The sequence below is a fragment of the Salmo trutta genome, chromosome 29, assembly GCF_901001165.1.
Source record: "Salmo trutta chromosome 29, fSalTru1.1, whole genome shotgun sequence".
Lineage (NCBI taxonomy): Eukaryota > Metazoa > Chordata > Actinopteri > Salmoniformes > Salmonidae > Salmo > Salmo trutta.
The window spans coordinates 5233100-5259223 of record NC_042985.1 but is presented as its reverse complement, the minus strand read 5'-3'; the positions used below and the strand labels follow the sequence as shown (position 1 = coordinate 5259223).

General features: G+C 40.8%; 1 protein-coding gene across 1 annotated transcript in view; it reads left to right on the top strand.

Annotated features, from left to right (window-relative positions):
• Positions 1-26124, top strand: part of LOC115166802 (coronin-2B) — a 96014-nt gene that overhangs the window by 33967 nt on the left and 35923 nt on the right. The window lies entirely within an intron of this gene.

Here is a 26124-nt window from a genome sequence, read left to right as displayed (position 1 = left end):
CCGTTTGGAAATGGCTCCTTATTTTTCCAGGCTTGTGAAAAGGCGCTGTTAGAGATGTGGATGTGAATTAGCCTGCTGAGGAGCTTTTCATAACGTTAGAAAAGATGGGCTGAACTGCTGAAGAGAGAGCTGAGGGCTATTGGAGTGGAGGAGAGGAGAGGAGAGGAGAGGAGAGGAGAGGAGAGGAGAGGAGAGGAGAGGAGAGGAGAGGAGAGGAGAGGAGAGGAGAGGAGAGGAGAGGAGAGGAGGATGGTGTACGTCAAATCAGTATGAATCATCAATATTAGTCTTAGCCAATGTTGTGCGTGTCCATTAAAGTTGTGACAGCTGGCTTTACTAGAATAGGTGATAGCGATATGGGAATACCACCCTTGTGGTGGCAAACACCCATGTACCAATTTGAAGAACATATGCATCTAATATCAAGGTTGATCCATGATCTAGGATCCAGGATCTTTGTTGATGTTATAGCTCATGGTACTTAACAGCTGTCCCGGTACTCCAATAGCAATGATGGATGTCAAGATATTATAGCTGATGAAAAAGCTGCTTCCTCTATTTGCGTCTTGGGCACTGTGCCACCAACAGGGCTTTCTCAGTTTGAACGGCTGCCCAGAAGGTTTTCATTTCACACCAGATTATCCTTGGTTGGACCTGGTGGTGTGGCACTGCGGTATAGTTGGCACTATGTTAAGTCTAGTGTTAACGCACGTAAACTCATCAACTATGAGTATGAAAAACAACCACGAACAATCTATTGGGATGGGTCACTGAAACCCATATGTTTTAATAAAGTATAAACACACTTTTCCTTACTTCTGCAATTTTTATAGATTTGTTTTCAAAAACAATTACTCAATGCAAGTACAATATCCCATTAATAAATCCATCCAGGCCTCCTCTCCACACCTGCTCTGTCCATCCTCTAAGAGCCTCCCTACCTTTAATACATCCATCCTTCTATCCTTCCATCTGTTGAACTCTCTATGCTCATTACCTTGAGCACACTAATGACCCTGGCCAACCAGGGAGGAGAGGAGAAGAGCCACACAAAGACAAACAGCTCCCCCGGGTCACATCTCTGTCAATCAGATAAACAAGGACACTAAAGTGGTCAGGGCAAGGCAGGGAGGAAGAGGATGCTAGTACACATCAGTGTGTTTGTGTGGAGGGAGGTGTAGGGGTTGTGTGTGTGGGGGGGGTTGTGTGTGTGGAGGGGGGTGTGTTGGGGTTGTGTGTGTGGAGGGGGTGTGGGGGTTGTGTGTGAGTGGGGGGATGGGGATGGGAGTGAAAACTATAGCCTGAAGACAGCTCTGTCCTTCACCGGTTCACACACAGTTCCACTCTAATGAAGATGCTGTACTCTAATCCGCTAATGAAGACTGTACTCTAATCCTCTAATGAAGACTCTGTACTCTAATCCGCTAATGAAGACGCTGTACTCTAATCCTCTAATGAAGACTGTACTCTAATCCTCTAATGAAGACTCTGTACTCTAATCCTCTAATGAAGACTGTACTCTAATCCTCTAATGAAGACTGTACTCTATTCCTCTAATGAAGACTCTGTACTATGATCCTCTAATGAAGACTGTACTCTAATTCTCTAATGAAGACTGTACTCTAATCCTCTAATGAAGACTCTGTACTCTAATCCTCTAATGAAGACTCTGTACTCTAATCCTCTAATGAAGACTCTGTACTATGATCCTCTAATGAAGACTGTACTCTAATTCTCTAATGAAGACTGTACTCTAATCCTCTAATGAAGACTCTGTACTCTAATCCTCTAATGAAGACTCTGTACTCTAATCCTCTAATGAAGACTCTGTACTCTAATCCTCTAATGAAGACCCTGTACTCTAATCCTCTAATGAAGACTGTATTATAATCCTCTAATGAAGACTGTACTCTAATCCTCTAATGAAGACGCTGTACTCTAATCCTCTAATGAAGACTCTGTACTCTAATCCTCTAATGAAGACGCTGTACTCTAATCCTCTAATGAAGACTCTGTACTCTAATCCTCTAATGAAGACTGTACTCTAATCCTCTAATGAAGACTCTGTACTATAATCCTCTAATGAAGACTGTACTCTAATCCTCTAATGAAGACTCTGTACTCTAATCCTCTAATGAAGACTGTGTACTCTAATCCTCTAATGAAGACTCTGTACTCTAATCCTCTAATGAAGACTCTGTACTCTAATCCTCTAATGAAGACTCTGTACTCTAATCCTCTAATGAAGACTGTACTCTAATCCTCTAATGAAGACTCTGTACTATGATCCTCTAATGAAGACTGTACTCTAATCCTCTAATGAAGACTGTACTCTAATCCTCTAATGAAGACTCTGTACTCTAATCCTCTAATGAAGACTCTGTACTCTAATCCTCTAATGAAGACTCTGTACTATAATCCTCTAATGAAGACTGTACTCTAATCCTCTAATGAAGACTATGTACTCTAATCCTCTAATGAAGACTCTGTACTCTAATCCTCTAATGAAGACTCTGTACTCTAATCCTCTAATGAAGACTCTGTACTCTAATCCTCTAATGAAGACTCTGTACTCTAATCCTCTAATGAAGACTCTGTACTCTAATCCTCTAATGAAGACTCTGTACTCTAATCCTCTAATGAAGACTCTGTACTCTAATCCTCTAATGAAGACCCTGTACTCTAATCCTCTAATGAAGACTGTATTATAATCCTCTAATGAAGACTGTACTCTAATCCTCTAATGAAGACGCTGTACTCTAATCCTCTAATGAAGACTCTGTACTCTAATCCTCTAATGAAGACTGTACTCTAATCCTCTAATGAAGACTCTGTACTATAATCCTCTAATGAAGACTGTACTCTAATCCTCTAATGAAGACTCTGTACTCTAATCCTCTAATGAAGACTCTGTACTCTAATCCTCTAATGAAGACTCTGTACTCTAATCCTCTAATGAAGACTCTGTACTCTAATCCTCTAATGAAGACTCTGTACTCTAATCCTCTAATGAAGACTCTGTACTCTAATCCTCTAATGAAGACTCTGTACTCTAATCCTCTAATGAAGACTCTGTACTCTAATCCTCTAATGAAGACTCTGTACTCTAATCCTCTAATGAAGACTCTGTACTCTAATCCTCTAATGAAGACCCTGTACTCTAATCCTCTAATGAAGACTGTATTATAATCCTCTAATGAAGACTGTACTCTAATCCTCTAATGAAGACGCTGTACTCTAATCCTCTAATGAAGACTCTGTACTCTAATCCTCTAATGAAGACTGTACTCTAATCCTCTAATGAAGACTCTGTACTATAATCCTCTAATGAAGACTGTACTCTAATCCTCTAATGAAGACTCTGTACTCTAATCCTCTAATGAAGACTCTGTACTCTAATCCTCTAATGAAGACTCTGTACTCTAATCCTCTAATGAAGACTCTGTACTCTAATCCTCTAATGAAGACTCTGTACTCTAATCCTCTAATGAAGACTGTACTCTAATCCTCTAATGAAGACTCTGTACTATGATCTTCTAATGAAGACTGTACTCTAATTCTCTAATGAAGACTGTACTCTAATCCTCTAATGAAGACTCTGTACTCTAATCCTCTAATGAAGACTCTGTACTCTAATCCTCTAATGAAGACTCTGTACTCTAATCCTCTAATGAAGACTCTGTACTATAATCCTCTAATGAAGACTGTACTCTAATCCTCTAATGAAGACTATGTACTCTAATCCTCTAATGAAGACTCTGTACTCTAATCCTCTAATGAAGACTCTGTACTCTAATCCTCTAATGAAGACTCTGTACTCTAATCCTCTAATGAAGACTCTGTACTATAATCCTCTAATGAAGACTGTACTCTAATCCTCTAATGAAGACTCTGTACTCTAATCCTCTAATGAAGACTCTGTACTCTAATCCTCTAATGAAGACTCTGTACTCTAATCCTCTAATGAAGACCCTGTACTCTAATCCTCTAATGAAGACTGTATTATAATCCTCTAATGAAGACTGTACTCTAATCCTCTAATGAAGACGCTGTACTCTAATCCTCTAATGAAGACTCTGTACTCTAATCCTCTAATGAAGACTCTATACTATAATCCTCTAATGAAGACTCTGTACTCTAATCCTCTAATGAAGACTGTACTCTAATCCTCTAATGAAGACTCTGTACTCTAATCCTCTAATGAAGACTCTGTACTCTAATCCTCTAATGAAGACTCTGTACTCTAATCCTCTAATGAAGACTGTACTCTAATCCTTTAATGAAGACTCTGTACTCTAATCCTCTAATGAAGACTCTGTACTCTAATCCTCTAATGAAGACTCTGTACTCTAATCCTCTAATGAAGACTCTGTACTATGATCCTCTAATGAAGACTGTACTCTAATTCTCTAATGAAGACTGTACTCTAATCCTCTAATGAAGACTCTGTACTCTAATCCTCTAATGAAGACTCTGTACTCTAATCCTCTAATGAAGACTCTGTACTCTAATCCTCTAATGAAGACTCTGTACTATAATCCTCTAATGAAGACTGTACTCTAATCCTCTAATGAAGCCTATGTACTCTAATCCTCTAATGAAGACTCTGTACTCTAATCCTCTAATGAAGACTCTGTACTCTAATCCTCTAATGAAGACTCTGTACTCTAATCCTCTAATGAAGACCCTGTACTCTAATCCTCTAATGAAGACTGTATTATAATCCTCTAATGAAGACTGTACTCTAATCCTCTAATGAAGACGCTGTACTCTAATCCTCTAATGAAGACTCTGTACTCTAATCCTCTAATGAAGACTCTGTACTATAATCCTCTAATGAAGACTCTGTACTCTAATCCTCTAATGAAGACTGTACTCTAATCCTCTAATGAAGACTCTGTACTCTAATCCTCTAATGAAGACTCTGTACTCTAATCATCTAATGAAGACTCTGTACTCTAATCCTCTAATGAAGACTGTACTCTAATCCTCTAATGAAGACTCTGTACTCTAATCCTCTAATGAAGACTCTGTACTCTAATCCTCTAATGAAGACTATGTACTCTAATCATCTAATGAAGACTCTGTACTCTAATCCTCTAATGAAGACTCTGTACTCTAATCCTCTAATGAAGACTCTGTACTCTAATCCTCTAATGAAGACTCTGTACTATAATCCTCTAATGAAGAATGTACTCTAATCCTCTAATGAAGACTCTGTACTCTAATCCTCTAATGAAGACTCTGTACTATAATCCTCTAATGAAGACTGTACTCTAATCCTCTAATGAAGACTCTGTACTCTAATCCTCTAATGAAGACTCTGTACTCTAATCCTCTAATGAAGACTCTGTACTATAATCCTCTAATGAAGACTGTACTCTAATTCTCTAATGAAGACTCTGTACTATAATCTTCTAATGAAGACTGTACTATAATCCTCTAATGAAGACTCTGTGCTTTAATCCTCTAATGAAGACTGTACTATAATCCTCTAATGAAGACTATGTACTCTAATCCTCTAATGAAGACTCTGTACTCTAATTCTCTAATGAAGACTGTACTCTAATTCTCTAATGAAGACTGTACTATAATCCTCTAATGAAGACTGTACTATAATCCTCTAATGAAGACTCTGTGCTTTAATCCTCTAATGAAGACTGTACTATAATCCTCTAATGAAGACTATGTACTCTAATCCTCTAATGAAGACTCTGTACTCTAATTCTCTAATGAAGACTGTACTCTAATTCTCTAATGAAGACTGTACTATAATCCTCTAATGAAGGCTGTACTATAATCCTCTAATGAAGACTCTGTGCTTTAATCCTCTAATGAAGACTGTACTATAATCCTCTAATGAAGACTGTACTATAATCCTCTAATGAAGACTCTGTGCTTTAATCCTCTAATGAAGACTGTACTATATTCCTCTAATGAAGTCTATGTACTCTAATCCTCTAATGAAGACTCTGTACTCTAATTCTCTAATGAAGACGCTGTACTCTAATCCTCTAATAAAGACTGTACTCCAATTCTCTAATGAAGACTCTGAACTCTAATACTCTAAAGAAGACTCTGTACTCTAATCCTCTAATGAAGACTCTGTACTCTAATCCTCTAATGAAGACTGTACTCCAATTCTCTAATGAAGACTCTGAACTCTAATACTCTAAAGAAGACTGTACTATAATCCTCTAATGAAGACTGTATTATAATCCTCTAATGAAGACTGTACTCTAATCCTCTAATGAAGACTGTACTCTAATCCTCTAATGAAGACTCTGTACTATAATCCTCTAATGAAGACTGTACTCTAATCCTCTAATGAAGACTCTGTACTCTAATCCTCTAATGAAGACTCTGTACTCTAATCCTCTAATGAAGACTCTGTACTCTAATCCTCTAATGAAGACTCTGTACTCTAATCCTCTAATGAAGACTCTGTACTCTAATCCTCTAATGAAGACTGTACTCTAATCCTCTAATGAAGACTCTGTACTATGATCCTCTAATGAAGACTGTACTCTAATTCTCTAATGAAGACTGTACTCTAATCCTCTAATGAAGACTCTGTACTCTAATCCTCTAATGAAGAATCTGTACTCTAATCCTCTAATGAAGACTCTGTACTCTAATCCTCTAATGAAGACTCTGTACTATAATCCTCTAATGAAGACTGTACTCTAATCCTCCAATGAAGACTATGTACTCTAATCCTCTAATGAAGACTCTGTACTCTAATCCTCTAATGAAGACTCTGTACTCTAATCCTCTAATGAAGACTCTGTACTCTAATCCTCTAATGAAGACTCTGTACTATAATCCTCTAATGAAGACTCTGTACTCTAATCCTCTAATGAAGACTGTACTCTAATCCTCTAATGAAGACTCTGTACTCTAATCCTCTAATGAAGACTCTGTACTCTAATCATCTAATGAAGACTCTGTACTCTAATCCTCTAATGAAGACTGTACTCTAATCCTCTAATGAAGACTCTGTACTCTAATCCTCTAATGAAGACTCTGTACTCTAATCCTCTAATGAAGACTCTGTACTCTAATCCTCTAATGAAGACTCTGTACTATGATCCTCTAATGAAGACTGTACTCTAATTCTCTAATGAAGACTGTACTCTAATCCTCTAATGAAGACTCTGTACTCTAATCCTCTAATGAAGACTCTGTACTCTAATCCTCTAATGAAGACTCTGTACTCTAATCCTCTAATGAAGACTCTGTACTATAATCCTCTAATGAAGACTGTACTCTAATCCTCTAATGAAGACTATGTACTCTAATCCTCTAATGAAGACTCTGTACTCTAATCCTCTAATGAAGACTCTGTACTCTAATCCTCTAATGAAGACTCTGTACTCTAATCCTCTAATGAAGACTCTGTACTATAATCCTCTAATGAAGACTGTACTCTAATCCTCTAATGAAGACTCTGTACTCTAATCCTCTAATGAAGACTCTGTACTCTAATCCTCTAATGAAGACTCTGTACTCTAATCCTCTAATGAAGACCCTGTACTCTAATCCTCTAATGAAGACTGTATTATAATCCTCTAATGAAGACTGTACTCTAATCCTCTAATGAAGACGCTGTACTCTAATCCTCTAATGAAGACTCTGTACTCTAATCCTCTAATGAAGACTCTGTACTATAATCCTCTAATGAAGACTCTGTACTCTAATCCTCTAATGAAGACTGTACTCTAATCCTCTAATGAAGACTCTGTACTCTAATCCTCTAATGAAGACTCTGTACTCTAATCCTCTAATGAAGACTCTGTACTCTAATCCTCTAATGAAGACTGTACTCTAATCCTCTAATGAAGACTCTGTACTCTAATCCTCTAATGAAGACTCTGTACTCTAATCCTCTAATGAAGACTATGTACTCTAATCATCTAATGAAGACTCTGTACTCTAATCCTCTAATGAAGACTCTGTACTCTAATCCTCTAATGAAGACTCTGTACTCTAATCCTCTAATGAAGACTCTGTACTATAATCCTCTAATGAAGACTGTACTCTAATCCTCTAATGAAGACTCTGTACTCTAATCCTCTAATGAAGACTCTGTACTATAATCCTCTAATGAAGACTGTACTCTAATCCTCTAATGAAGACTCTGTACTCTAATCCTCTAATGAAGACTCTGTACTCTAATCCTCTAATGAAGACTCTGTACTATAATCCTCTAATGAAGACTGTACTCTAATTCTCTAATGAAGACTCTGTACTATAATCCTCTAATGAAGACTGTACTATAATCCTCTAATGAAGACTCTGTGCTTTAATCCTCTAATGAAGACTGTACTATAATCCTCTAATGAAGACTATGTACTCTAATCCTCTAATGAAGACTCTGTACTCTAATTCTCTAATGAAGACTGTACTCTAATTCTCAAATGAAGACTGTACTATAATCCTCTAATGAAGACTGTACTATAATCCTCTAATGAAGACTCTGTGCTTTAATCCTCTAATGAAGACTGTACTATAATCCTCTAATGAAGACTATGTACTCTAATCCTCTAATGAAGACTGTACTCTAATTCTCTAATGAAGACTGTACTCTAATTCTCTAATGAAGACTGTACTATAATCCTCTAATGAAGACTGTACTATAATCCTCTAATGAAGACTCTGTGCTTTAATCCTCTAATGAAGACTGTACTATAATCCTCTAATGAAGACTGTACTATAATCCTCTAATGAAGACTCTGTGCTTTAATCCTCTAATGAAGACTGTACTATAATCCTCTAATGAAGACTATGTACTCTAATCCTCTAATGAAGACTCTGTACTCTAATTCTCTAATGAAGACGCTGTACTCTAATCCTCTAATAAAGACTGTACTCCAATTCTCTAATGAAGACTCTGAACTCTAATACTCTAAAGAAGACTCTGTACTCTAATCCTCTAATGAAGACTCTGTACTCTAATCCTCTAATGAAGACTCTGTACTATGATCCTCTAATGAAGACTGTACTCTAATTCTCTAATGAAGACTGTACTCTAATCCTCTAATGAAGACTCTGTACTCTAATCCTCTAATGAAGACTCTGTACTCTAATCCTCTAATGAAGACTCTGTACTCTAATCCTCTAATGAAGACTCTGTACTATAATCCTCTAATGAAGACTGTACTCTAATCCTCTAATGAAGACTATGTACTCTAATCCTCTAATGAAGACTCTGTACTCTAATCCTCTAATGAAGACTCTGTACTCTAATCCTCTAATGAAGACTCTGTACTCTAATCCTCTAATGAAGACTCTGTACTATAATCCTCTAATGAAGACTGTACTCTAATCCTCTAATGAAGACTCTGTACTCTAATCCTCTAATGAAGACTCTGTACTCTAATCCTCTAATGAAGACTCTGTACTCTAATCCTCTAATGAAGACCCTGTACTCTAATCCTCTAATGAAGACTGTATTATAATCCTCTAATGAAGACTGTACTCTAATCCTCTAATGAAGACGCTGTACTCTAATCCTCTAATGAAGACTCTGTACTCTAATCCTCTAATGAAGACTCTGTACTATAATCCTCTAATGAAGACTCTGTACTCTAATCCTCTAATGAAGACTGTACTCTAATCCTCTAATGAAGACTCTGTACTCTAATCCTCTAATGAAGACTCTGTACTCTAATCATCTAATGAAGACTCTGTACTCTAATCCTCTAATGAAGACTGTACTCTAATCCTCTAATGAAGACTCTGTACTCTAATCCTCTAATGAAGACTCTGTACTCTAATCCTCTAATGAAGACTATGTACTCTAATCATCTAATGAAGACTCTGTACTCTAATCCTCTAATGAAGACTCTGTACTCTAATCCTCTAATGAAGACTCTGTACTCTAATCCTCTAATGAAGACTCTGTACTATAATCCTCTAATGAAGACTGTACTCTAATCCTCTAATGAAGACTCTGTACTCTAATCCTCTAATGAAGACTCTGTACTATAATCCTCTAATGAAGACTGTACTCTAATCCTCTAATGAAGACTCTGTACTCTAATCCTCTAATGAAGACTCTGTACTCTAATCCTCTAATGAAGACTCTGTACTATAATCCTCTAATGAAGACTGTACTCTAATTCTCTAATGAAGACTCTGTACTATAATCCTCTAATGAAGACTGTACTATAATCCTCTAATGAAGACTCTGTGCTTTAATCCTCTAATGAAGACTGTACTATAATCCTCTAATGAAGACTATGTACTCTAATCCTCTAATGAAGACTCTGTACTCTAATTCTCTAATGAAGACTGTACTCTAATTCTCAAATGAAGACTGTACTATAATCCTCTAATGAAGACTGTACTATAATCCTCTAATGAAGACTCTGTGCTTTAATCCTCTAATGAAGACTGTACTATAATCCTCTAATGAAGACTATGTACTCTAATCCTCTAATGAAGACTGTACTCTAATTCTCTAATGAAGACTGTACTCTAATTCTCTAATGAAGACTGTACTATAATCCTCTAATGAAGACTGTACTATAATCCTCTAATGAAGACTCTGTGCTTTAATCCTCTAATGAAGACTGTACTATAATCCTCTAATGAAGACTGTACTATAATCCTCTAATGAAGACTCTGTGCTTTAATCCTCTAATGAAGACTGTACTATAATCCTCTAATGAAGACTATGTACTCTAATCCTCTAATGAAGACTCTGTACTCTAATTCTCTAATGAAGACGCTGTACTCTAATCCTCTAATAAAGACTGTACTCCAATTCTCTAATGAAGACTCTGAACTCTAATACTCTAAAGAAGACTCTGTACTCTAATCCTCTAATGAAGACTCTGTACTATAATCCTCTAATGAAGACTGTACTCTAATCCTCTAATGAAGACTATGTACTCTAATCCTCTAATGAAGACTCTGTACTCTAATCCTCTAATGAAGACTCTGTACTCTAATCCTCTAATGAAGACTCTGTACTCTAATCCTCTAATGAAGACTCTGTACTATAATCCTCTAATGAAGACTGTACTCTAATCCTCTAATGAAGACTCTGTACTCTAATCCTCTAATGAAGACTCTGTACTCTAATCCTCTAATGAAGACTCTGTACTCTAATCCTCTAATGAAGACCCTGTACTCTAATCCTCTAATGAAGACTGTATTATAATCCTCTAATGAAGACTGTACTCTAATCCTCTAATGAAGACTCTGTACTCTAATCCTCTAATGAAGACTCTGTACTCTAATCCTCTAATGAAGACTCTGTACTATGATCCTCTAATGAAGACTGTACTCTAATTCTCTAATGAAGACTATGTACTCTAATCCTCTAATGAAGACTCTGTACTCTAATCCTCTAATGAAGACTCTGTACTCTAATCCTCTAATGAAGACTCTGTACTCTAATCCTCTAATGAAGACTCTGTACTATAATCCTCTAATGAAGACTGTACTCTAATCCTCTAATGAAGACTATGTACTCTAATCCTCTAATGAAGACTCTGTACTCTAATCCTCTAATGAAGACTCTGTACTCTAATCCTCTAATGAAGACTCTGTACTCTAATCCTCTAATGAAGACCCTGTACTCTAATCCTCTAATGAAGACTGTATTATAATCCTCTAATGAAGACTGTACTCTAATCCTCTAATGAAGACGCTGTACTCTAATCCTCTAATGAAGACTCTGTACTCTAATCCTCTAATGAAGACTCTGTACTATAATCCTCTAATGAAGACTCTGTACTCTAATCCTCTAATGAAGACTGTACTCTAATCCTCTAATGAAGACTCTGTACTCTAATCCTCTAATGAAGACTCTGTACTCTAATCATCTAATGAAGACTCTGTACTCTAATCCTCTAATGAAGACTGTACTCTAATCCTCTAATGAAGACTCTGTACTCTAATCCTCTAATGAAGACTCTGTACTCTAATCCTCTAATGAAGACTATGTACTCTAATCATCTAATGAAGACTCTGTACTCTAATCCTCTAATGAAGACTCTGTACTCTAATCCTCTAATGAAGACTCTGTACTCTAATCCTCTAATGAAGACTCTGTACTATAATCCTCTAATGAAGAATGTACTCTAATCCTCTAATGAAGACTCTGTACTCTAATCCTCTAATGAAGACTCTGTACTATAATCCTCTAATGAAGACTGTACTCTAATCCTCTAATGAAGACTCTGTACTCTAATCCTCTAATGAAGACTCTGTACTCTAATCCTCTAATGAAAACTCTGTACTATAATCCTCTAATGAAGACTGTACTCTAATTCTCTAATGAAGACTCTGTACTATAATCTTCTAATGAAGACTGTACTATAATCCTCTAATGAAGACTCTGTGCTTTAATCCTCTAATGAAGACTGTACTATAATCCTCTAATGAAGACTATGTACTCTAATCCTCTAATGAAGACTCTGTACTCTAATTCTCTAATGAAGACTGTACTCTAATTCTCTAATGAAGACTGTACTATAATCCTCTAATGAAGACTGTACTATAATCCTCTAATGAAGACTCTGTGCTTTAATCCTCTAATGAAGACTGTACTATAATCCTCTAATGAAGACTATGTACTCTAATCCTCTAATGAAGACTCTGTACTCTAATTCTCTAATGAAGACTGTACTCTAATTCTCTAATGAAGACTGTACTATAATCCTCTAATGAAGACTGTACTATAATCCTCTAATGAAGACTCTGTGCTTTAATCCTCTAATGAAGACTGTACTATAATCCTCTAATGAAGACTGTACTATAATCCTCTAATGAAGACTCTGTGCTTTAATCCTCTAATGAAGACTGTACTATAATCCTCTAATGAAGTCTATGTACTCTAATCCTCTAATGAAGACTCTGTACTCTAATTCTCTAATGAAGACGCTGTACTCTAATCCTCTAATAAAGACTGTACTCCAATTCTCTAATGAAGACTCTGAACTCTAATACTCTAAAGAAGACTCTGTACTCTAATCCTCTAATGAAGACTCTGTACTCTAATCCTCTAATGAAGACTGTACTCCAATTCTCTAATGAAGACTCTGAACTCTAATACTCTAAAGAAGACTGTACTATAATCCTCTAATGAAGACTGTATTAAAATCCTCTAATGAAGACTGTACTCTAATCCTCTAATGAAGACTGTACTCTAATCCTCTAATGAAGACTCTGTACTATAATCCTCTAATGAAGACTGTACTCTAATCCTCTAATGAAGACTCTGTACTCTAATCCTCTAATGAAGACTCTGTACTCTAATCCTCTAATGAAGACTCTGTACTCTAATCCTCTAATGAAGACTCTGTACTCTAATCCTCTAATGAAGACTCTGTACTCTAATCCTCTAATGAAGACTGTACTCTAATCCTCTAATGAAGACTCTGTACTATGATCCTCTAATGAAGACTGTACTCTAATTCTCTAATGAAGACTGTACTCTAATCCTCTAATGAAGACTCTGTACTCTAATCCTCTAATGAAGACTCTGTACTCTAATCCTCTAATGAAGACTCTGTACTCTAATCCTCTAATGAAGACTCTGTACTATAATCATCTAATGAAGACTGTACTCTAATCCTCCAATGAAGACTATGTACTCTAATCCTCTAATGAAGACTCTGTACTCTAATCCTCTAATGAAGACTCTGTACTCTAATCCTCTAATGAAGACTCTGTACTCTAATCCTCTAATGAAGACTCTGTACTATAATCCTCTAATGAAGACTCTGTACTCTAATCCTCTAATGAAGACTGTACTCTAATCCTCTAATGAAGACTGTACTCTAATCCTCTAATGAAGACTCTGTACTCTAATCATCTAATGAAGACTCTGTACTCTAATCCTCTAATGAAGACTGTACTCTAATCCTCTAATGAAGACTCTGTACTCTAATCCTCTAATGAAGACTCTGTACTCTAATCCTCTAATGAAGACTCTGTACTATGATCCTCTAATGAAGACTGTACTCTAATTCTCTAATGAAGACTGTACTCTAATCCTCTAATGAAGACTCTGTACTCTAATCCTCTAATGAAGACTCTGTACTCTAATCCTCTAATGAAGACTCTGTACTCTAAACCTCTAATGAAGACTCTGTACTATAATCCTCTAATGAAGACTGTACTCTAATCCTCTAATGAAGACTATGTACTCTAATCCTCTAATGAAGACTCTGTACTCTAATCCTCTAATGAAGACTCTGTACTCTAATCCTCTAATGAAGACTCTGTACTCTAATCCTCTAATGAAGACTCTGTACTATAATCCTCTAATGAAGACTGTACTCTAATCCTCTAATGAAGACTCTGTACTCTAATCCTCTAATGAAGACTCTGTACTCTAATCCTCTAATGAAGACTCTGTACTCTAATCCTCTAATGAAGACCCTGTACTCTAATCCTCTAATGAAGACTGTATTATAATCCTCTAATGAAGACTGTACTCTAATCCTCTAATGAAGACGCTGTACTCTAATCCTCTAATGAAGACTCTGTACTCTAATCCTCTAATGAAGACTCTGTACTATAATCCTCTAATGAAGACTCTGTACTCTAATCCTCTAATGAAGACTGTACTCTAATCCTCTAATGAAGACTCTGTACTCTAATCCTCTAATGAAGACTCTGTACTCTAATCATCTAATGAAGACTCTGTACTCTAATCCTCTAATGAAGACTGTACTCTAATCCTCTAATGAAGACTCTGTACTCTAATCCTCTAATGAAGACTCTGTACTCTAATCCTCTAATGAAGACTATGTACTCTAATCATCTAATGAAGACTCTGTACTCTAATCCTCTAATGAAGACTCTGTACTCTAATCCTCTAATGAAGACTCTGTACTCTAATCCTCTAATGAAGACTCTGTACTATAATCCTCTAATGAAGACTGTACTCTAATCCTCTAATGAAGACTCTGTACTCTAATCCTCTAATGAAGACTCTGTACTATAATCCTCTAATGAAGACTGTACTCTAATCCTCTAATGAAGACTCTGTACTCTAATCCTCTAATGAAGACTCTGTACTCTAATCCTCTAATGAAGACTCTGTACTATAATCCTCTAATGAAGACTGTACTCTAATTCTCTAATGAAGACTCTGTACTATAATCCTCTAATGAAGACTGTACTATAATCCTCTAATGAAGACTCTGTGCTTTAATCCTCTAATGAAGACTGTACTATAATCCTCTAATGAAGACTATGTACTCTAATCCTCTAATGAAGACTCTGTACTCTAATTCTCTAATGAAGACTGTACTCTAATTCTCTAATGAAGACTGTACTATAATCCTCTAATGAAGACTGTACTATAATCCTCTAATGAAGACTCTGTGCTTTAATCCTCTAATGAAGACTGTACTATAATCCTCTAATGAAGACTATGTACTCTAATCCTCTAATGAAGACTGTACTCTAATTCTCTAATGAAGACTGTACTCTAATTCTCTAATGAAGACTGTACTATAATCCTCTAATGAAGACTGTACTATAATCCTCTAATGAAGACTCTGTGCTTTAATCCTCTAATGAAGACTGTACTATAATCCTCTAATGAAGACTGTACTATAATCCTCTAATGAAGACTCTGTGCTTTAATCCTCTAATGAAGACTGTACTATAATCCTCTAATGAAGACTATGTACTCTAATCCTCTAATGAAGACTCTGTACTCTAATTCTCTAATGAAGACGCTGTACTCTAATCCTCTAATAAAGACTGTACTCCAATTCTCTAATGAAGACTCTGAACTCTAATACTCTAAAGAAGACTCTGTACTCTAATCCTCTAATGAAGACTCTGTACTCTAATCCTCTAATGAAGACTGTACTCCAATTCTCTAATGAAGACTCTGAACTCTAATACTCTAAAGAAGACTGTACTATAATCCTCTAATGAAGACTCTGTACTATAATATTTTCTCTTGTGTTCACTTTGACACTTTGTGAGACAAGGTGTACTATCCACACAGAGGAGTCTGTGAATAAGCTACATTTCGAGCTGCAAACATCAAACAGCCATACCCTGTCTACCACATAGTTCATCCAGCACAATACGGCAAGTATAGCGAATTCTGTATGTTTTTCATTGACATCCCTGCTGGTAGTGGAGGTGAGATTGTACCTTTAGGATAGTGGGAGGTAGGGTGGTTAGACTGATCCAGAGATGACAGCCAGTTGAGAGGTAATCTTGGTCTAAAGACTGTGTTGTGTGTCTGGGTGAAAGGAGTCTGTCTCCTGGACAACAGGCTGGTAGTTAGACAGAGGGCATGGATTCTGTTCTCTCTCTGCTGAAACCTGTGGAGAACTGTTCTGTGTCTGAGTCACTCTGTCAGTGGTCAGAGAAGAGAACTGTTCTGTGTCTGAGTCACTCTGTCAGTGGTCAGAGAAGAGAACTGTTCTTTGTCTGAGCCACTCTGATTGGTCAGAGAAGAGACCTGTTCTGTGTCTGAGTCACTCTGTCAGTGGTCAGAGAAGAGAACTGTTATTTGTCTGAGCCACTCTGATTGGTCAGAGAAGAGACCTGTTCTGTGTCTGAGTCACGCTGTCTTTATCCTTCTCTCTCTCTCTCTCACGATCTCGCTCTCTTTCTTTCCCTTTCCCTCTCTCTCTCCCCCTTACAGCCAGCCAATCTCTGTATGCTCCAAAAAGCAGGAGGCTGGAAATCCTCTGGGAGAGAGACATGCACAAAGATCATTATTAATTGAGACCACTCCTCCTGTGGTTTTTGGATGGCAGAACTGATGTGTGGACTGATAAAATACCTTCTGTGTGTGTGTGTGTGTGTGTGTGTGTGTGTGTGTGTGTGTGTGTGTGTGTGTGTGTGTGTGTGTGTGTGTGTGTGTGTGTGTGTGTGTGTGTGTGTGTGTGTGTGTGTGTGTGTGTGTACACATTTCTATCTTACTTAGCATAGCACAGCTATACTATGACATGAAATAAACCCACCTATATATTAAATTAACATTCCCCAAAGGTATGGTGTATGATGCATTTGTAGGATAACCAGTCAGGACTGTTTGTAGGATAATCAGCCAGGACTGTTTGTAGGATAACCAGCCAGGACTGTTTGTAGGATAACCAGCCAGGACTGTTTGTTGGATAACCAGTCAGGACTGTTTGTAGGATAATCAGCCAGGACTGTTTGTAGGATAACCAGTCAGGACTGTTTGTAGGATAACCAGCCAGGACTGTTTGTAGGATAACCAGTCAGGACTGTTTGTAGGATAATCAGCCAGGACTGTTTGTAGGATAACCAGCCAGGACTGTTTGTAGGATAACCAGCCAGGACTGTTTGTAGGATAATCAGCCAGGACTGTTTGTAGGATAATCAGCCAGGACTGTTTGTAGGATAATCAGCCAGGACTGTTTGTAGGATAACCAGCCAGGACTGTTTGTAGGATAATCAGCCAGGACTGTCCCTGGAGGCAGTGGGTAGTGGATGCCTGTTCAGCCCACTCCTCACTGCACATTTACATTTACATTTAAGTCATTTAGCAGACGCTCTTATCCAGAGCGACTTACAAATTGGTGCATTCACCTTAAGATATCCAGTGGAACAACCACTTTACAATAGTGCATCTAAATCTTTTTTTTGGGGGGGGGGGGGTTAGAAGGATTACTTTATCCTATCCCAGGTATTCCTTAAAGAGGTGGGGTTTCAGGTGTCTCCGGAAGGTGGTGATTGACTCCGCTGTCCTGGCATCGTGAGGGAGCTTGTTCCACCATTGGGGTGCCAGAGCAGCGAACAGTTTTGACTGGGCTGAGCGGGAACTGTGCTCCCTCAGAGGTAGGGAGGCGAGCAGGCCAGAGGTGGATGAACGCAGTGCCCTTGTTTGGGTGTAGGGCCTGATCAGAGCCTGAAGGTACGGAGGTGCCGTTCCCCTCACAGCTCCGTAGGCAAGCACCATGGACTTGTAGCGGATGCGAGCTTCAACTGGAAGCCAGTGGAGAGAGCACCAGACGGGCTGCGGCGTTCTGGATGAGTTGTAGGGGTTTAATGGCACAGGCAGGGAGCCCAGCCAACAGCGAGTTGCAGTAATCCAGACGGGAGATGACAAGTGCCTGGACTAGGACCTGCGCCGCTTCCTGTGTGAGGCAGGGTCGTACTCTACGAATGTTGTAGAGCATGAACCTACAGGATCGGGTCACCGCCTTGATGTTAGTGGAGAACGACAGGGTGTTGTCCAGGGTCACACCAAGGTTCTTAGCACTCTGGGAGGAGGACACAAGGGAGTTGTCAACCGTGATGGTGAGATCATGGAATGGGCAGTCCTTCCCCGGGAGGAAGAGCAGCTCCGTCTTGCCGAGGTTCAGCTTGAGGTGGTGAGCCGTCATCCACACTGATATGTCTGCCAGACATGCAGAGATGCGATTCGCCACCTGGTTATCAGAAGGGGGAAAGGAGAAGATTAATTGTGTGTCGTCTGCGTAGCAATGATAGGAGAGACCATGTGAAGATATGACCGAGCCAAGTGACTTGGTGTATAGTGAGAATAGGAGAGGGCCTAGAACAGAGCCCTGGGGGACACCAGTGGTGAGAGCACGTGGTGCGGAGACAGATTCTCGCCACGCCACCTGGTAGGAGCGACCTGTCAGGTAGGACGCAATCCAAGCGTGGGCCGCGCCGGAGATGCCCAGCTCGGAGAGGGTGGAGAGGAGGATCTGATGGTTCACAGTATCAAAGGCAGCAGATAGAGTTAGCTTTAGCAGTGCGGAGAGCCTCCGTGACACAGAGAAGAGCAGTCTCAGTTGAATGCCCAGTCTTGAAACCTGACTGATTAGGATCAAGAAGGTAATTCTGAGAGAGATAGCAGGAGAGCTGGCCAAGGACGGCACGTTCAAGAGTTTTGGAGAGAAAAGAAAGAAGGGATACTGGTCTGTAGTTGTTGATATCGGAGGGATCAAGTGTAGGTTTTTTCAGAAGGGGTGCAACTCTCGCTCTCTTGAAGACGGAAGGGACGTAGCCAGCGGTCAAGGATGAGTTGATGAGCGAGGTGAGGTAGGGGAGAAGGTCTCCGGAAATGGTCTGGAGAAGAGAGGAGGGGATAGGGTCAAGTGGGCAGGTTGTTGGGCGGCCGGCCGTCACGAGACGCGAGATTTCATCTGGAGAGAGAGGGGAGAAAGAGGTCAAAGCACAGGGTAGGGCAGTGTGAGCAGGACCAGCGGTGTCGTTTGGCTTAGCAAACGAGGATCGGATGTCATCAGCCTTCTTTTCAAAATGGATGAAGTCATCCGCAGACTGTGAAGTGCAATCGGGTGTCTCCGTGGCTCCTTCCTGTGTCCTGTACATGTGGCTGTGGGTACTTTGATCTCCATTAACACCCGTTTCTGGGAGGCTGTGTGGGAGGTGGAGGCTTTCCTCTCCTCTCCTGTTGAGAGCAGCCATTAGCATTAGCCAGAGCAGCTCCATCTGCTGCCATTATTGATGAGTCACTTCCTGCCTGTCATATCACTTAACAGCAGGAGTGGCTCTGTCTTCGCAACATACAGTTACAGCACATGGCTGCAGAAACACCCACAGACCTGGCTCCTGTCCTGTCTACCCCCAGGCCCAGGGTCAACTATAACACACTACAGACCTGGCTCCTGTCCTGTCTACCCCCAGGCCCAGGGTCAACTATAACACACTACAGGCCTGGCTCCTGTCCTGTCTACCCCCAGGCCCAGGGTCAACTATAACACACTACAGACCTGGCTCCTGTCCTGTCTACTCCCAGGCCCAGGGTCAACTATAACACACTACAGACCTGGCTCCTGTCCAGTCTACTCCCAGGCCCAGGGTCAACTACAACACACTACAGACCTGGCTCCTGTCCTGTCTACTCCCAGGCCCAGGGTCAACTATAACACACTACAGACCTGGCTCCTGTCCTGTCTACCCCCAGGCCCAGGGTCAACTATAACACACTACAGACCTGGCTCCTGTCCTGTCTACTCCCAGGCCCAGGGTCAACTATAACACACTACAGACCTGGCTCCTGTCCTGTCTACCCCCAGGCCCAGGGTCAACTATAACACACTACAGACCTGGCTCCTGTCCTGTCTACTCCCAGGCCCAGGGTCAACTATAACACACTACAGACCTGGCTCCTGTCCTGTCTACCCCCAGGCCCAGGGTCAACTACAACATACTACAGACCTGGCTCCTGTCCTGTCTACCCCCAGGCCCAGGGTCAACTACAACATACTACAGACCTGGCTCCTGTCCTGTCTACCCCCAGGCCCAGGGTCAACTACAACACACTACAGACCTGGCTCCTGTCCTGTCTACCCCCAGGCCCAGGGTCAACTATAACACACTACAGACCTGGCTCCTGTCCTGTCTACTCCCAGGCCCAGGGTCAACTATAACACACTACAGACCTGGCTCCTGTCCTGTCTACTCCCAGGCCCAGGGTCAACTATAACACACTACAGACCTGGCTCCTGTCCTGTCTACTCCCAGGCCCAGGGTCAACTATAACACACTACAGACCTGGCTCCTGTCCTGTCTACTCCCAGGCCCAGGGTCAACTATAACACACTACAGACCTGGCTCCTGTCCTGTCTACTCCCAGGCCCAGGGTCAACTATAACACACTACAGACCTGGCTCCTGTCCTGTCTACTCCCAGGCCCAGGGTCAACTATAACACACTACAGACCTGGCTCCTGTCCTGTCTACTCCCAGGCCCAGGGTCAACTACAACACACTACAGACCTGGCTCCTGTCCTGTCTACCCCCAGGCCCAGGGTCAACTATAACACACTACAGACCTGGCTCCTGTCCTGTCTACTCCCAGGCCCAGGGTCAACTATAACACACTACAGACCTGGCTCCTGTCCTGTCTACCCCCAGGCCCAGGGTCAACTATAACACACTACAGACCTGGCTCCTGTCCTGTCTACCCCCAGGCCCAGGGTCAACTACAACACACTACAGACCTGGCTCCTGTCCTGTCTACCCCCAGGCCCAGGGTCAACTACAACACACTACAGACCTGGCTCCTGTCCTGTCTACCCCCAGGCACAGGGTCAACTATAACACACTACAGAGCTGGCTCCTGTCTTGTCTACCCCCAGGCCCAGGGTCAACTACAACACACTACAGACCTGGCTCCTGTCCTGTCTACTCCCAGGCCCAGGGTCAACTATAACACACTACAGACCTGGCTCCTGTCCTGTCTACCCCCAGGCCCAGGGTCAACTATAACACACTACAGACCTGGCTCCTGTCCTGTCTACCCCCAGGCCCAGGGTCAACTACAACACACTACAGACCTGGCTCCTGTCCTGTCTACCCCCAGGCCCAGGGTCAACTACAACACACTACAGACCTGGCTCCTGTCCTGTCTACCCCCAGGCACAGGGTCAACTATAACACACTACAGAGCTGGCTCCTGTCCTGTCTACCCCCAGGCCCAGGGTCAACTACAACACACTACAGACCTGTCTCCTGTCCTGTCTACTCCCAGGCCCAGGGTCAACTATAACACACTACAGACCTGGCTCCTGTCCTGTCTACTCCCAGGCCCAGGGTCAACTATAACACACTACAGACCTGGCTCCTGTCCTGTCTACTCCCAGGCCCAGGGTCAACTACAACATACTACAGACCTGGCTCCTGTCCTGTCTACCCCCAGGCCCAGGGTCAACTGTAACATACTCAAGTGTGGGGTGACTATATAAAGATAGCAGTCATATGGAGATATGCAGGACAGTTGGGGTATATTTCATGTGTATGGGTCTAGGTAGCGTTATGTTCAGAGGGCTTCTTGACACTGTCATGGGGATTTCTATGGCAATTTCATCATTGGTCATAACAGCTCGTGCTATGAAGTGTTGGGATTTTGGGATAGATAAATGTGTTTCAAAGAGGTTGATTAGAATCCATCCGTGGATAGCTCACAGATCACTGCACCTGTACATAGCCCATCTATAATTTAGCCCAAACTACTACCTCTTCCCCTACTGTATTTATTTATTTTATTTATTTTGCTCCTTTGCACCATATTATTTATATTTGAACTTTGAACTTTCTTCAAACTACAAATCTACCATTCCAGTGTTTTTCTTGCTATACTTTATTTACTTTGCCACCATGGCATTTTTTTGCTTTTACCTCCCTTATCTCACATCATTTGCTCACATTGTATATAGTCTTATTTTTTTTCTACTGTATTATTGACTGTATGTTGTTTACTCCATGTGTAACTCTGTGTTGTTGTATGTTGTCAAACTGCTTTGCTTTATCTTGGCCAGGTCGCAATTGTAAATGAGAACTTGTTCTCAACTTGCCTACCCGGTTAAATAAAGGTGAAATAAATAAAAATAAAAAATAAACACACACGCAGGCATGGACACGTGTATTTCCCCGACCCAGACAAAGATGAGTATGAACAGAGTTTGCCTACTAAGTAGAATAAGTCCATGGACCTCACAACAAAGCCCTACTGTCAGCGTTGGCTCAAATGGCCTTTACATAAACCCATTGTGGCCTTGTCATGCTCTGTCATGCTCACCATATCAAAGAATTTCACCATTTACAGCATTCATACCAGATACTACAGATGTACAATCTTAATTTGATCACCCTGTCGCAAGAGAACTTTCCTGCGGTGCAGGAAATATAAAACTTGTAGTCTTTTTTAGGTTTAAAAAAGGCTTCTGAAGTTTGTAATTTTCACTTGGAAAAATGTATCAACCCCTACAAAAATGTCCATTAATTATAATCCACATCATAATTCACATTTCCTGTTGCTGCAGGATTATTTTCCTGCTGTAGCAAACTGGCTCAAAGTATGATCCTGCACCTGTAGTTCCAGTGAAAGGCCCTATGTAGTCACTGACTGAGATGGCCGCCAAAAGAACCAGCGGGGATGTCACTGTTCTGTGATATTTAGTCCATGTGACGAGGAGTGAATGTCATCGGAACCAACTAAACACCCATGTGGCCCGGGGAAGGGAGGAATAGTTAATAGCCCTTAGCGAGCTTCACAAAGACAGCTCGACGGGCAGGGTGAGGAGAGCGACAGCAGCCCTGGGGGATCTCTGTCTCTCTTTTTACACTCAGCTTGTTGGTTTCCGACAGACCCACTTCCTCTATTGGCAACAGCATAGAGAGGATTGATCAGCATATCCTTAGCCATTCAGTTGAATTGTGGCAATTTTCCCGATGAATTGTGAAGCGACAGCCTCTGGAAACTGTCATACAGTCTTTGGCAGCTCTTTGGAGAGCTGCCAATATCACGTTGACTGCAGCTGAGTAATATTGGATTGGAAATTCATGGAGAAATGTACCTCCTTCGCGCATGACAGGATGTCATAGCAGGAAACTGTCAGCCATTGGAGTAACACTGGGATGATTCAGGAACAATAGGATTCTGATAGTCTTGAGGTTTTACTGGGATGATTGAGGAACAATAGGATTCTGATAGTCTTGAGGTTTTACTGGGATGATTCAGGACCAATAGGATTCTGATAGTCTTGAGGTTTTACTGGGATGATTCAGGAACAATAGGATTCTGATAGTCTTGAGGTTTTACTGGGATGATTCAGGAACAATAGGATTCTGATAGTCTTGAGGTTTTACTGGGATGATTCAGGACCAATAGGATTCTAACAGTCTTGAGGTTTTACTGGGATGATTCAGGACCAATAGGATTCTAACAGTCTTGAGGTTTTACAGGGATGATTCAGGACCAATAGGATTCTGATAGTCTTGAGGTTTTACTGGGATGATTCAGGACCAATAGGATTCTAACAGTCTTGAGGTTTTACAGGGATGATTCAGGACCAATAGGATTCTGATAGTCTTGAGGTTTTACTGGGATGATTCAGGACCAATAGGATTCTAACAGTCTTGAGGTTTTACAGGGATGATTCAGGACCAATAGGATTCTGATAGTCTTGAGGTTTTACTGGGATGATTCAGGACCAATAGGATTCTAACAGTCTTGAGGTTTTACTGGGATGATTCAGGACCAATAGGATTCTAACAGTCTTGAGGTTTTACAGGGATGATTCAGGACCAATAGGATTCTGATAGTCTTGAGGTTTTACTGGGATGATTCAGGACCAATAGGATTCTGATAGTCTTGAGGTTTTACAGGGATGATTCAGGACCAATAGGATTCTAACAGTCTTGAGGTTTTACTGGGATTATTCAGGACCAATAGGATTCTGATAGTCTTGAGGTTTTACAGGGATGATTCAGGACCAATAGGATTCTAACAGTCTTGAGGTTTTACTGGGATGATTCAGGACCAATAGGATTCTGATAGTCTTGAGGTTTTTCAGGAAGGAACAGAGAGTACAGTAAAAGAGAAACAGTGACTGCAGGCAAAAACTCTATTAACACAGAGTGCTCTCTGGAGCCCCCCCCCCCCCTACACATACACACACACACACACACACACACACACACACACACACACACACACACACATAAACACAACAGAACAAAGCCAAGACAAAAACCCACTGTGAAGCTGTGGGTATCCTATACTGGAGGTCTCCCAATAGCCATCTTCCCTACAGACCCAGGGAGAGAAAGCTGTCTCTACACTACCTGCCTATAATAGCACAGAGGAATCACACATTCAAATACCAGACAATGTAAGGTTGCAGACGGTGTGAGCCCTACGCCTTCCCCAGCATCATGACCTGTAGCTATGGTGAAAGCCGCTCCCCTACGCACACACCTCCCCTCAAACAGACCAAGATCCACAAAATGGTCCTGAGAGGCCAGGTGTCACGTCCACAAAATGGTCCTGAGAGGCCAGGTGTCACGTCCACAAAATGGTCCTGAGAGGCCAGGTGTCACGTCCACAAAATGGTCCTGAGAGGCCAGGTGTCACGTCCGGTCCTGAGAGGCCAGGTGTCACGTCCACAAAATGGTCCTGAGAGGCCAGGTGTCACGTCCACAAAATGGTCCTGAGAGGACAGGTGTCACGTCCACAAAATGGTCCTGAGAGGCCAGGTGTCACGTCCACAAAATGGTCCTGAGAGGACAGGTGTCACGTCCACAAAATGGTCCTGAGAGGCCAGGTGTCACGTCCACAAAATGGTCCTGAGAGGCCAGGTGTCACGTCCACAAAATGGTCCTGAGAGGCCAGGTGTCACGTCCACAAAATGATCCTGAGAGGCCAGGTGTCACGTCCACAAAATGGTCCTGAGAGGCCAGGTGTCACGAGGTGTTGGACCTGTAGGCATACATTCAATACACCCAGGATCAAAGATCTCAGACAATCAAAGCCTTTTGACTGGAGGCCAACATACCAAGAGAATACAGTCTGGGACAGATAGGGTTTATGAGTAAATATAGTAGTATAAATATAGTATTCATAAATTAAATCAACCACAAGCATGGATTGTATTGTACATGGACCAATAGGATTCTGATAGTCTTGAGGTTTTACTGGGATGATTCAGGACCAATAAGATTCTGATAGTCTTGAGTCCAGAGTACATGGCAACCAGTTGAGGAATAGCGACAAAATCACACAGGCATGCTAGTGGAAACATAAGTCATCCATCTTGTCAGAGATATAATCGAAATCTCCATTTGGATCTGTTATATTTAATGATTAGGTACTCTGTATTACAGTCATCTGTTGTATTTAATGACTATGCACTCTGTATTAGAGTAATCTGTTGTATTTAATGACTAGGTTCTCTGCATTAGAGTAATCTGTTGTATTTAATGACTAGGTACTCTACATTAGAGTAATCTGTTGTATTTAATGACTAGGTACTCTGTATTACAGTAATCTGTTGTATTTAATGACTAGGTACTCTGTATTACAGTAATCTGTTGTATTTAATGACTAGGCACTCTTTATTACAGTACTCCATTATATTTAATGGCTAGATACTCTTTATTACAGTAATCTGTTGTATTAATGACTAGGTACTCTGTACTAGAGTAATCTGTTATATTTAATCACTAGGCACTCTGTATTACAGTACTCCGTTATATTTAATGGATAGATACTCTTTATTACAGTAATCTGTTGTATTTAATGACTAGGTACTCTTTATTACAGTACTTTGTTGACCAATAACATCTGCTAAATATGTGTATGTGACCAATAGAATTTGATTTGATTTGATGTCAGACTGGGAAGAAT